This window comes from Adiantum capillus-veneris, chromosome 25, assembly GCF_014529385.1.
Source record: "Adiantum capillus-veneris isolate H3 chromosome 25, ASM1452938v2, whole genome shotgun sequence".
Taxonomy (NCBI): domain Eukaryota; kingdom Viridiplantae; phylum Streptophyta; class Polypodiopsida; order Polypodiales; family Pteridaceae; genus Adiantum; species Adiantum capillus-veneris.
In genome coordinates, this window is record NC_140955.1 from 74,352,213 (window position 1) to 74,366,408 (window position 14,196).

A 14,196-nucleotide genomic window follows, 5' to 3' on the forward strand; every position below is an offset into this window, starting at 1 on the left:
CATCACTTAACTTACAAATAGAATAAGAACCCAAAAAATTACTACACTCATCTGAAGAAAAAGAATCCATTTCCCCTAAGGAGCAAAGCAATAAAAATGAAACCCTAAAATGGAGTACCTTAGCATGTCATAGAGGCAATAGAATGCCTTCTTGTGCATTAAATCGGCTGTATGGAGCTCATCATGGAGTCCCTAATCCGCTAAACCATTCTCCTTGCCAATCAATCCACAAGTGAAGCCGAGAATCCATTTTCCCCCTTGTGACCACATATTGACGCTCCCCTTTCCACACAACCCACCTCAAAAATGTTGAGAACCCCCTTCAACCTCCCAAAAATCTTCTCTCTAAAAAAGTAACGTTGGGATCCCAAGATTAGTATTCATCGTGAGGTTAGGTTTGAATTTCCAACACTCTAGATCATCTGCCAACAACCCTCCATTCACACTCCTCCATAGATCCCATCAACATAACCTTGTTGTAGATAAACCTGAGGGAAGGGGATTGGGTGGAGGCACATAGAGAGGACGCGAGAAGTGTACAGGAAAATGGAGAAAGAGGGGTGGAGACAACTTACTAATTAATATATTTTATTTACATCAAAGCCAGACAAGTATGGCTATAGTGTTTTGGAAAAAGACAAATTAGTAAGAATCTCAATGAGATTCTTTCTAACTAAGACAAAGGGTGATAAAAATTGAAGTGTCGGCTTGAGTCTGTGTGTGTGTGTCCATGCTAACTCTTGATGAAGAGTCAAGATGCTTTGTGATCTCTCTCTCTCTCTCTCTCACACACACACACACACACACACACACACACACAGCTAGTGGAGGGTTAGATCCTAGTAATCGCTCTCTCTCTCTCTCTCTGTCTCTCTCTCTCTCTCTCTCTCTCTCTCTCTCTCTCTCTCACACACACACACACACACACACACACACAACTAGGTGGAGGGTTAGATCCTAGTAATTGCTTTATTAACTATGGTGTGCAATTATGAACGTGGCATTAACTCTCATAAGGAGTACCCAAGGCATGATGATGAGGATCTTTCATGAGTGGGATAGTTGTGATAAAGGACGGTAGTCCATTAACTATCACACGTGTGAAGCCAAGACCCTATGCGTGGTGTTTCGTTTGGACATGCAAAAAGGATAATATATAAAAGCATTGATTTTTTTGGTCCCTTTTTAAAATTTTAATTTTCTTCTATGCTACATGATTGCATGCTTTGCTTAGCTCTATGCATGTCTCTTCATTGCCAAGCTTTGCCAAGTTTATTGCCTTCTTTGTATGTATTCTCAAGCTCTCTACATACAATCAAAGGATGGCACCAACTATGGGTTCTGCAAGCATGAAGGCTATCACCTCCCTCAATCATCCGATGAAGGAATCAATGAAGGTGTGGTTGGAGCGCAGAGGTTTGCTTGAATATCACTCATTGATTGGACACAAGTATAGCCCCAGCTCTACACTCTCTTGATTTTGCACGAGTTAGAGCAAAAGATAGCCAAGGTATTGTTCACCTGCATGGCAAGCCCAAGCAGTTGTTGGCACAATTAGTGCAAGAAAAGGTTGCCTACCATGCACATGTGAGACTTTCCCTGTAGAGAAGATGACCATGTAGGATATGGTTATAGGTTATGAAAACCCAACCAATTTAATAAGTTTTGACACACAAATGCTTCAATATCAAAGTACGTTCACTGGGTGTTGGAAAATGGTTTTGGTTTATGGCAAAGGTGTTTAATATATCCTTTGTTGCTCATGCCATGAATTTTTCTGCTAAGATGTCAGGTGTTGTCAACTAGGCTAAGGTACTCATCCGTCACTGGTAGTTGACATGATGGATAAAGGGCAGGTATTGAATACAAACATAGGAAAAATATTGCGGCTTCTTTTTTCAGAGCTAGGTTTTGAGGGCCCCACCTTTCAAGTTTATACCCCTGCTATGCAATATGTGCACGTATCCCCTTTTGATGGTCCAATGAACTCAATGTTGATTACGTCTTGATAGAAAGAGTCTAGCTCTATTGTTGCTACTAGTTCTTTTGGTTCTAGTTCTATTGTTGCTACTAGTATTTTTGTTTTTGGTCCACCTACATCCAAGATGGTGGTAGTGTCCAGTGCAGAGGAGGGCACACAATAGTCTTCGAAAAAAAGGTGGAAAAAAGAGATGTTATAGAGGAGCCTGCAAGCTTTATTAGCAAGTCAGATGTGACTCTACATGTACTTGTCAGACCACTGACATGGGTTGGATGATGTACATACCAGTCTCTGTGCCTGTATCTACACCTTTCGTGACCATACTAGTTATAGTCGGCCCCATGCAAATGTATGCTATTTTGGTCTCTATTCAATTCGCATCTAACAAAGCAATAAGACAACAAGGATGTGTACACAGTAGTCAAGAGGCTACAACTTTCTTAGAATTAAAAAGAATTGCCCTCCGACTCTGGTAACAATGTGGAATATCCTTGGATGCAGCCAAGATACTAGCTCCAAGAGCACCACATTACTCAATATTTGCAATTTATGTATCAACTAAATGGGAACTTTCATGAGAAAAAATAGTATTACAAGTTATTGCAGTCCAATAGAAACAAATTTCTAAGCTAACAGCTCAAAATCGGTCTTGAATGGAGAGACGTGTTGAACTAGAGGGGCGGCTACATTGAGCTGAAACATGTGCCTTCTCTGTCTTAATGGGCTGAAGCTTAGGGTCTTTAGAGCCCATTATTGCACATTGCTCTTTTGTAGATGCCCCCCCCCTTCCCCCCCCTTTTGGATCCCTATTTTCCCTCCTTTGGATCCCTACTATGGCCGATCTGCCAGCTTAACCAATATTCTAGCTTTTTCTCCCCTGGCATTTAGGAGAATTAGATATTAGTTATTATGACATTAACTCTCTCTTGAAATCATAGTCGTCCTTAACTATGGGGTAGAGAAGATAAAGCATATTCATTAGTCCTTTTTTCTAGCGGGTAGAGGATCCTTATCTTACCCTACGACATTGTTCCAAAATGGATGACTAATCCATTTGGCGCTTGAGAGCCTAGGCCTGCTGCAAGCATGTGTGCACATTAGTCCTATCAATCTTCCATAGTAGAGTGACAAGCTCTACTTGGTGTTTGGAAGGCGTAGTCTCCACAAACCGTTGATTCTAAGCATGCATACTACTTAACATTTGTGCACAATAAAGAAAAAGAGAGTCTTATAAGACAAAAGCTTTGTTCATTTTAAACATTTGTACATTTGCTTACTCTAGGGAAGCATTGTAAGCATTGACAAGGTTTAGGTTATCCTTTAATTGTATACCTTGCATCCATCTAGCATCTTCAAAAGGATAATTCTTAAACTTAATAAGATATCATCAGATAGTCTTACCACCTCTTAGTATCTTGTCTTCATGTTAGAGAATGGACTCGGGCTGCAACATCTCTTCTTGGTCCTCAACCTACAGTGGGTCTTCAATAGCTGGTACTTGAGGTGGCTTTCCTTTGTAAGGCTTTAGTAGGCTCACATGAAAAGCATTTTGTATGAGCCAATGGTTGGGCAACTTGAGTTGATAGGCCATCTCATTGATTAGTCTAAGAATCTGGAAGGGACCATAGTACGTTTTTGCTAACTTAGTATAGTACTTTTGGTGTCCCGTAGGATTCTTGCCCATCGTGTGCCTTAATAAAGCCTTGAGAAATTTGAGTAAGACCCAATCATTTTCTTTAAAGGCTTGGGCTCATCGGTGCTTATCAGGAGCAGCCTTTTGCCTTTGCTGTGAGATAGAGATAGCATCTTTAATCTTTTGGAAAGATTCTTGTAGGTCTCGGCAATACTCATCTGCAACAAAGATCTTCCCATGTACCGTAAGTAGCAGGGGACTTTTTGATCTTTCCTCAATTATCTTGAAAGGTGCTTTTCCCGTGGAAGCATGTACAGTGTTGTTGTAAGCATCCTCCACTAAGGGTAAGTACTTCTCCCATTGGGATCTTTGATCTACTTCTGTTACATAGGCTTTTAGTATATCAACACTTGTAAGGTTAGTTATTTCACTTTGACCATCCGTTTGCGGATGATAGGCCGAAGAGAAATTTAGCCTTGTTCCTAAATTCTCAAAGAGACCCTTCCAAAAATTACTGGTCATTGTAGGATCTCTATCCGACACTATGGACATTGGCAAGCCATGGTACTTGAAGATTTGTGATATGAAGAGGGTTGCCATTTGATGGGCTTTGATAGTCTTTTCGATAGGTATATAATGAGATTGTTTATTGAACCTATCTACTATCGTCCATATTCCCGTATTCCCATGGATAGACTTAGGCAATCCAAAGGTTAAATCCATGGATATTCTCTCCCATGGTGAATTATGGATTGGCAAAGGTTGAAGCAATTCAGGTTGCTTCCCTCTATCAAACTTTGTCTTTTGGCATACCACACATTTAGAAACATACTCTTGTATGTTTTGTTAAGGGAGCCTGATTTACCCCTTGTAATTTTCTATGGTAAAAATGCACATTTTTAAGGCCCCTATTAGGAGGAGAAGCCATCGTGTTGAAGAAAAATAACTTGCCAAAAAATAAAATCACTCACCAGAAACCAAAATTTTCACGCTCAAAATTTCAAAATTCTGGAAATGAAAGCAAAAGCAAAAAACTTGAGTTTGTTCATTCTGGCATTTGGGGTCTTACAAGTACACCATCACTTGATGGCTCATTGTACTATGTAACAATTCATATATGATGCGACTAGAAAAACATGGGTTTATGTCATGAAGAATAAGTTCGATGTGTTTTCCATATTTCAAAGGTGAAAAGCCTTTGTGGAGAATGAAGCAGGTATCAAGGTTAAGTGCCTCAGATCCGACAATGGAGGCGAATATTGCAGCCAAGCTTTTGAAAGCTTTTATGCTACAAATGGTATTCAGAGGCAAAGGACAACCCCAAGAACACCCCAACAGAATGGGATTTTGGAAAGTATGAACAGGACAATCATGGAGAGAGCACAAAGCATGCGGCTATAGGCAGGCCTACCGCTTGAGCTTTGGGTGGAAGCAGTAAGTACGTCTGTGTACTTAATCAATCGGTCACCCTCAACGGCATTGGATGGGGGAGTTCCAGAGGAGGCATGGATAGGTAAACCGATGAACTGTTCATTTCTCAAAGTGTTTGGGTGCGAGGCTTTCATGCACATAGATAGAAGTCTAAGGTCAAAGCTAGATGCAAAGTCCAAAAAGTGTTTCTTCATTGGCTATGGAGAAGGTGACTTTGGGTATAGCCTATGGAATACTGAAGATGGTAAAATCTTTAGAAGTAGGGATGTAATTTTTACGGAACAAAATATGTACAAAGATTACTTGGAAAGAAAACAAACAAAAGAAACAGGTGATGAGTACATGGAGCTTGAGGTGAAGACTCAAGGACTACAAACGGTGACAGTGTGCAACAACATCAACCAAATAAGGAGCCTCAACCTATTCCCCAAAGATCTACAAGAGCAATTAGACCTCTAGAAAGGTTTGTTCCTTCCTTCAACCATCTCTTGATCTCAGATTTGGAGAGCCGGAATCATACGAAGAAGCTATGCAACACAAATCCAAAGAAGAATGGACGAAGACCATGCAAGTGGAGATGGACTCACTGCATTGCAACCAAACATGGGATTTGCCTAAAGGTAAGCGGGAACTTCAAAACAAATGGGTGTACAAGCTGAAGGAAGAAGAAGGTGGGAAGAAAAGGTACAAGTCTAGTCTTGTGGTAAAAGGGTTTTCTCAAAAGAAAGGTATTGACTTCAATGAAATATTTTCTCCTGTTGTAAAAATAAACTCAATTAGGCTTGTCTTAAGCCTTGTGTCTGCTCATGATCTAAATCTTGAGCAAATGAATATAAATACGGTATTCCCTCACGGTGACTTAGAGGAGGAAATTTACATGCTTCAACCAAAGGGGTATGAAGTAAAAGGTAAGGAGAAAATGGTTTGCAAATTAAAGAAAATCTTGTATGGTTTAAAGCAAGCATCAAGACAATGGTACTTGAAGTTTAATCAATGGATGTTAGATCATGGATTCAGAAGATGCAACTCGGATCACTGTGTCTACACAAAGAATTTGGGAAATAGGAAGTTCATCATCCTAATGTTGTATGTTGATGACATGCTGATTGCAAGTGCTAACATGCAAGACATCAAAGACCTAAAAGAGGAGCTGTCTAAATCTTTTTCAATGAAAGATATAGTTGCTGCAAAGAGGATACTTGGTATGAAGATATCAAGGGATAGGACAAAGAAGACAAGAAAGCTACCTCAAGAGGATTACATCAAGAAGGTACTAGAAAGGTTTGCAATGCAAAACACAAAAACTGTTTCTACACCTTTGGCTAGTCACTTTAAACTAACCAAGGATATGTGTCCAAAGACACAAGAGGAGAGAGCCTATATGTCTAAAGTTCCATATGCTGCAGCGGTGGATTCTCTTGTGTATGCTATGGTCTAAACAAGGCCAGACAATGCACATGCAGTGGGAGTTATAAGTAGGTTCATGGAAAACCCAAGTAAAGAGCATTGGCAAGCTGTGAAGTGGATACTTAGGTATCTAAAAGGGACAACAACAAATGCTTTGTATTTTGGAGGAACTGATATTTTTCTAAAAGGGTATGCTGATGCAGATATGGCATGAGACAAAGATACTCAAAGGAGCACTAATGGATATGTCTTCAAGGTTGAAGGCACATCAGTAAGCCGGGCTTCAAAGCTGTAGAAATTAAAGTGGTCTCACTTTCTGCCACGGAAGCAGAGTAAGTAGCCATGACGGAGGCAAGCAAAGAAATTTTGTGGCTTCACAGATTCTTATAAGAGCTTGGATTCAAACAAGACAATTATGTATTGTAGAGTGATAGCCAAAGCGCTATCTATCTTGCAAAGAACTCAGTCTTTCATTCAAGGACAAAGCACATTGAGGTGAGATATCACTTCATACACACTCTTTTGGAAGAGGGACAACTAAAGCTAGGAAAGGTGCATACAAGTGAAAATCCTGCAGGCATGTTTACAAAGGAGGTCAACAAGGAGAAGTTGAGCTTTTTCTCATCTTCAATCGGCATTCAAGGATAAGAAGCCACGATGGAAAGCAGTCACAGGTTTGGTTTGGAGATGAGTCTCCAAGTGGGAGTATTTTTGAAGTATGGAACCTGATCTATCCCTTGTAATTTTCTATGGTAAAAATGCACATTTGTAAGGCCCCCATTATGAGGAGAAGCCATTGTGCATGAAGAAAAATAACTTGCCAGAAAATAAAATCACTCACCGGTTGGCTGGTGGCCAGTTGTCAATGACCAGTGGCCGGTGGCCGAATTCAAAAGCGAACTCGTCTACACAAGGGTGGCCACACATGGGCGGATTTGAGGGTCCGATTTGGACTTATCTACACAAGGACGGCTACACATGGCTGCCTCTCATGAGAGAAGGTAGCCCCTTTGGCCTATAAAAGTCATGAGAGGCAGCCCCTTTGACCTCTAAAAGGAGGTCATTTCTACACACATTTCATAGTGTGAAGTTGATGCAACAAGGTGGGTGTGAGGTGGTGAGTGTGAAGCAAGGTGGGAGCTGTATCAAGGGTATAATCCAGTTGTAACCTACTTCTTGTTTTGAAGTAATAAATCCATTGAGTGTCTAATTTCCCGTGGACGTAGCCCACATTGGGTGACCCACATATATCGTGTGTACTCTCTCTCCCTCTCTCTCTCTCTCTCTCTCTCTCTCTCTCTCTCCTCTATAATCTCTTGTGTGTGAAAATTATCCTCCATTAAGTAGTCTACCCAATTATCTACTTAGCTACATAATATTTCCTAGCATGTTTGCTTTCATAGTAGGCCAATAGAAATATATTTCAATCCCTTTTAGGGTAGACTCAATCCCTCTATACCCCGCATAACGAGGAGCATGAGATTCATACATTACTTTCCACGTAGTGAGCTAGTAATGCATAGTCTATTGCCATAGAGAAGATAAGGTCATCTTAATGGGTCCTCTTTCATCCCTACTGCAAGGGATGAAATCACATCTCTAAAATTGGGATCAATAGCATACTCATCTATCATACAAGATAGATCATTGTGAGTTGCTATGGAAACCGCATTCACTCTTGGCTCTCTTGAGAGTGCATCGTCTACTTGATTATTCTTGCCAGCAATGTGAGCAATATGAAAATGAAATTGCAAAAGGAAATTTGTCCACCTCATTTGTTTGTCGGAGAGCTTGGTCTACATCATGAAGTACTTAAGGCTTTGGTGATCCGTCCGCAGAATGAAAGGAGTCCCCAATAAATATTGCTTCCATGAGTCTAAGGCATGTAGAACTGCGAGGAGTTCCTTTTCATATATGCCTAGAGCTTGCTCAATAGGGTTGAGCCTTCAACTTTCATAGGCTATGGCGTGCCTTCTTGGAGAAAAACAGCTCGAAGGCAATCACCACAAGCGTCACATTGGACCTCAAATGGGTTTGAGATATCCGGCAGTGTAAGCACAGGTTGAGAGATAATCTTTTCAAAAGAATTTTTCCCCTTGGTAGACCATGTATACCTAACCTTTTTCTTTGTTAGGTTATGTAATGGTCCTGCTATTCGTGAGAACTTTTCTATGAAGCGTCTATAGTATGCACACATACCTATAAAGCTTCTTAGTTCATGAAGATTCCTTGGTTTAGGCCATCCTTTTATTACCTCTAACTTTGATGGATCCATTTGGATGCCATCTTGAGAGATAATGTGATCTAAATAGTGAATCTCTTGTAATTTCGATTAACATAAATTTTACTCTCTCTTAAGACTTCAAATGTTACCTGGAGGTGTTGCTTGTGTTCGTCTAATAAATTAGAGTAGATGATGATATCATCAAAGAACACTCCAGTAAAGGTTCAGTGAGGCCTGAATAGCTTCTCCATCACCAAGCGGTTGAATGTGGCTGGTGCATTGGTCAAGCCAAAAGGCATGACGATATATTTGTAAAGACCAAACGTAGTGCAAAATACAGTCTTTACAATATCTTGATCAACTATCTTTACTTGATGGTAGCCACTTTTTAGGTCAATCCTACTGAAGTAGGTCAACCCTTGTAGCTTATCAAATAGCTCTTCTACACGTGGAAGGGGAAACCTATTCTTGATAGTGATCCTATCCGACACACATACGATATGTGTCATCTTTCTTTTGCACTAATAACACGGGTGAACAAAATGGAGATGAGCTAGGCCAAACCATGCCCTTCTCAACTAACTCATGCACTTGCCACATAATCTCCTCTTGTTGAGCTTGGGAAACTCTACAAGGAGGTTTATTAGGCGGTGAACTTCTTGGAAGAAGTTAAATTGCATGGTCATCATTGCCTTGTTTAGAAGGTAGTTCACAAGGGATGTCATCAATAAAGATATCTTGAAACCCCTTGAGAAAATTGGATAACTCTAATTCCTTGTGATTGTTTATATTTTCTTTTGCTAAAGCATTAGGTTCCTCTTGAGAATCTTTAACAAAAATCATGTACACAAAAATAGAGCTCTTTGTTGACTTATTGAAAGCTTTCATATGTACAATGGGTATGGTGTTACCCATTTCCTTAGCATCTATGTACATATCTTTTTCCATGTACTTAAAGTAGATTTTCCTTTCAGGGAATTTAACATTGGTAGCCATGCAATCAAACCATGGTGCCCCTAGGATTACATCCTCATGCTTGAGAGGAATAAGAAGTCCTCTTTGTCCACATAGATTTGGACATGGAGCCTCAATTTCCTGATTAAGGGAGTGATGGAAGATTCTTGCCCCTTGAAAGCACCACCTACGAATAGAACATGTCCCATGTCATAGGCTTGGATGCTTAGCTTGGTGGCCAACTCTGTGGATATGAAATTATGAGTAGAACCAGGGTCAAAGAGAATAAAAGCATCATGTTCTATTACCTTTACCCAAGCATGGCATAGAGGAGATCCTTTGTGGTGAGCTTCCTCTTCTTGGATTTCAACCAAGGTAGCTCTAGGAGGCTCATGGCAGGTGTTCTTTTGGGGACAAGCGTGGTACACATGCCCTTGCTTGTTGCACTTGAAAGAGCGGTTATCCTTGCGATAACGCTCAAGCTCTTCAATAGAGAGTTTATTGTTGCCTTTGTAAACTCCCTTCTCCTTAGCTTTGTTGTTATTGGAATTGCCCTTAGGAGACTTTTGGACATTGTCCTTACTCGTAGGCTCATTGGAGCCCTTGTTTTTCGTGGGCTTAGGATTTCTCTTAGCCCGTGTTTGGAAATTGATTCGAGAAGCCACCATAGTATGGTGTATAACCGCAGATATGTTGGTGCGTGGCCTTTGGGAGTTGGCATACTCTGCCATTTCTTCAGTTAAGACCGCACAAATTATTTTTTGGTGCGTGGATATGTTGGTGCGTGGCCTTTGGGAGTTGACATACTCCGCCATTTCTTCAGTTAAGACCGCACAGATGTAAGTTCAAAAACTTGTCTACATATTTGTGAATGGATTTGTCGGGAGAGAACTTCAAGCTTCACCATTCGGTGAGTACTTTGTCTTTGGTATCGGTGGCCAAAAATTGCTTCATGATCAAAGCTCCTAAATCTTTCCATGTTTGTGGAGCTTCACTGTTTGCCCGTAGTCTAGACCACCATTGCCTGGCGGACTTTTGAAAATGCATAGCTACATGGTGTAGCTTAGAGGAATCCATGAAGCCCTCATCTCCAAACGCCGCATTGAACTGTTGGATAAAGGCCAAGACTTTGTCCGTAGCACCAAAGGTGCCATTGTAGGTAAGGAAAGAGAATCTCTTTCCTCCCTCGTTGAACTTCTTGAGCTTGGACAACCTCTTCCACCGTTCCACACGGCATAGGATTTCCTATGGTCTCTTCTTTTTGATGGTTCAAAAGTTGCACCATCGCTTTCTTCTGAAGATGAAGAATTTGAGGAAGGAGAAGAGGGTGACCTCTTTCTCACCTTTTTCTTGCCTTGGTCTTCCTTTTCGGCACCATCACTTTCTTCATAAGAGGAAGAGGACGAAGAAGATGGAGAAGGGGGTGACCTCTTTCTCGCCTTTTTCTTCTCTTGCTTTTTGTCATCCCTATTTGAATTATGGTGTGGAAAAGTGTGCGATGGTCTTCTCCATTTAGGAGGTGATGGAGAGAATTTTGCCCGCCGTCTTCGTGGAGCCATCTCCGCCGAGGTGGCAGGAGACTCACTTCTTTCTCATTCCTTTGGTGGGGGCTCTTGAGTTCTCCTTGGAGAAGCAGATGCGTCATCAAGAAGTAAATTTTTGAGCCCTTTGTATGGATCCTCTTCTTCTTCCCTAATCGGAGAGAGGACTCTTTTGGAAGTCTCACAAGGAGGCTTCTTAGGTACTCTGTCGTCATGGTGGGGAGCTTGGAGAATGCCATGAGCACAAAGCTACTGTTGTACTTCACTTTGGAGGGATGGATTGCCTATGGCTTGTTGAAGCCTAGAAACAAGGTAGTTAACAAGCATAGGGGCATCATTAGTAGCATGCTCATTAGAAAAATCAAAGCTATCAGCATTAATTTCACTCTCTTTACTATTGTCAGCCATTCTAAAAAAATTTAGGTGTACTTTGGCACTTCAAGCCTTAGTTGATACTAGAAAAACACTCAAGCTACAGTACTCGTGGCTCAAATACCATTAATTGCAAGGAATAGAAGAGAGGGTCTTTCAACATCAAAATAACACCGGCTCTTGTCAAGCTTCTAATAGATCAATAGTGGTTAAGCCATAGGCAAGCCCTGTAGGACTCCAGTATTAAGACCATAGCTCTTGCCGGTGATGCCCCGTTATCTATACGAAGGCAGCGCATTGCAAGTTTGAAAAATCCCTATTCTACTTACTCAATTGCAATTAATAATACCAACCATTTATCGCTAGCTTGAGGACCTCCCTTCTTGAGCAAGAAAAGAAACCTTGTGCTTTGATTCCAATGTAACATTTAATGGCCTAGTAACTTGTGTGTAGCGGAAAATAGCATGAACATAGTGAGCATTTCATTAGAATAGATTCCTAATGGCACAACAAGAGTGCATGCTTGGGTAGAGAGAGCAACAAAAAGCATAACACCTACTTAGATAGAAATGAACAATTCTTCAAAAGAGAGAGAAATTAAGCTATTGACAACACTTGAGGACCAGATTTACATGGAGCCGGTCCCCCTTCCAAAAGGCTTTGTATTATAGGTTTCCCCCATCAAGAGAGACATTTTACAATACAATTCTTTGTGTTCCTTCAATAATTAGCTAGTGCAATGAAGATGGAAGCTTCAAGCACTAAGAAAAACAATTATAAAACACAACATCATTTCCCTCACGGTCTCAGACCCAAGACCTCACACACCTTTGAAGATGGTGAGAGCTAGCGGGGTATGAGAGTAGATTGAGAGGAAGAAGGAGTAGTCTTACGAGAAAGATGTACATCTCCTCACATAATCACTCATATTAGCATAGAATAGCTTAGTAATTAGCATGGTAGAGGAGATGAGCATACATTTAATCTTGGCTCTTGGTTGGATTTGCATCACAAAGCCAAGAGTTGTTGGTGTAGGCCTCCCTTCTCACAAGCTTAGAGTAGGTGATAAGCTTTCCATTAAATCTTGAGAAGGAGAGAGAGAGTCTTCTTGCTTCACACGTGAGCTAGTGTGAGTGTGTGTGGAATAATTCCTTTGAAAAATCAGCCCCCTCTCTCTCTTGGTCGACCCCTCATGCAAATTACTCATGTTGACACCCCATCGGACCTCTCCAAGCTTAGCCAATGAGAATTAAGTAGCATTAGTGATAGCCTTTTGACATATGTCCCCTTTCCCCTTTTGTGAGATATTTAGGTAATTAATTAATGCAACTAAACTCTCATTGGACCCCTTTGTCTCTTAGCCAATAGGAATCAGGCAAGCCATTGGGTTGCTCAATGCTCATTGGACCCCTTGGGAGGCTGTCCAATAGTCTTCTAGAGAGATTAATTCTTATTGGTTCTTTTATTAAGTGTTTTTAAATGAATTAAACTAGATTTACTCTAGCCTAATTCTCATTAGTCCACCTCCATGACCATCCAATAGGATTTGAGTGCACCTTGTGGGAATCTGGGCTAGGGAGCTGACATGTGTCCCTCCTTCGCTTTGTGTAAAGGAAGCTTGTGAGTGTGTGTGTGTGTGTGTGTGTGTGTGTGTGTGTATTTCTCTCTCATCCCCTACTTACAGGGCACCCCCTCCTATGTAGGAATCGTGAAGACTTTTTTGTACACACACAAAGCATCCAATTTTTCTAAGCTTTGACCATTGGACACAAGCTTTGATTTTTGAAACCTTAGCATTTTGGAAGTCTTAATGGGCTGAACCTTAGGGTCTTTAAAAAGCCCATTGTTGCGCATTGCTCTTTTGAAGATGGACCCCCCTTTGGATCCCTATTTTCCCTCCTTTGGATCCCTACTGTGGCCGTTCTACCAGCTTAACCAATATTCTAGCTTTTTCTCCCTTCGCACTTCCCCATATTAAATGATCAGTTTAGCATGAGAAAATCATTTAGGAGAATTAGATATTAGTTATTATGACACATTGCACATTTGATTTTTATGTCTTTCACCTCCAAATATAGTGATGGCATCCAATTGTATGTGAACTCGAGGTTTCACTAAACAATCTATGAGCTCTTACGTACTTGTATTGATCCAAATTTGTGTGTATCATCTGGGTTAAATGTCTTTCATTTTGATGTGATATACATGTTCTCTAGGATGTTGATATCAGATAGTGTCTATGCTCATTGTATATCAAAATGATTGCATCATTTGTGGATTGTCCCTTTATGATATGATTGATCGCAACTTTTTGAAGTAGTGTTGCACATGCAAACTTCATTCAATGGTTGTTGCTCGATTGTTTTTGATGCGAATCAACTAAAAGCTAAAAATATTGTAGTTTGCAAAAATCCATATTTGCATCATCAATTCTAAAGAACTTTATCCATTGATCAAATATTTTGTTCCATGAGAAACGCCATTGGTTGGAGTTGTAATTTCCCTCTTTTGGAGGCTTTCTCTTTTGCATGTTGTCTATGTCTCTTGTGTTTTGCATGGTTTGATTGCAACCCCCATGCTTTCCACAAGTAGTATAAGCTACAAAAAATTAATCACCAAAATTGAAATAAGCATGAAAATTAACAAAACAAAT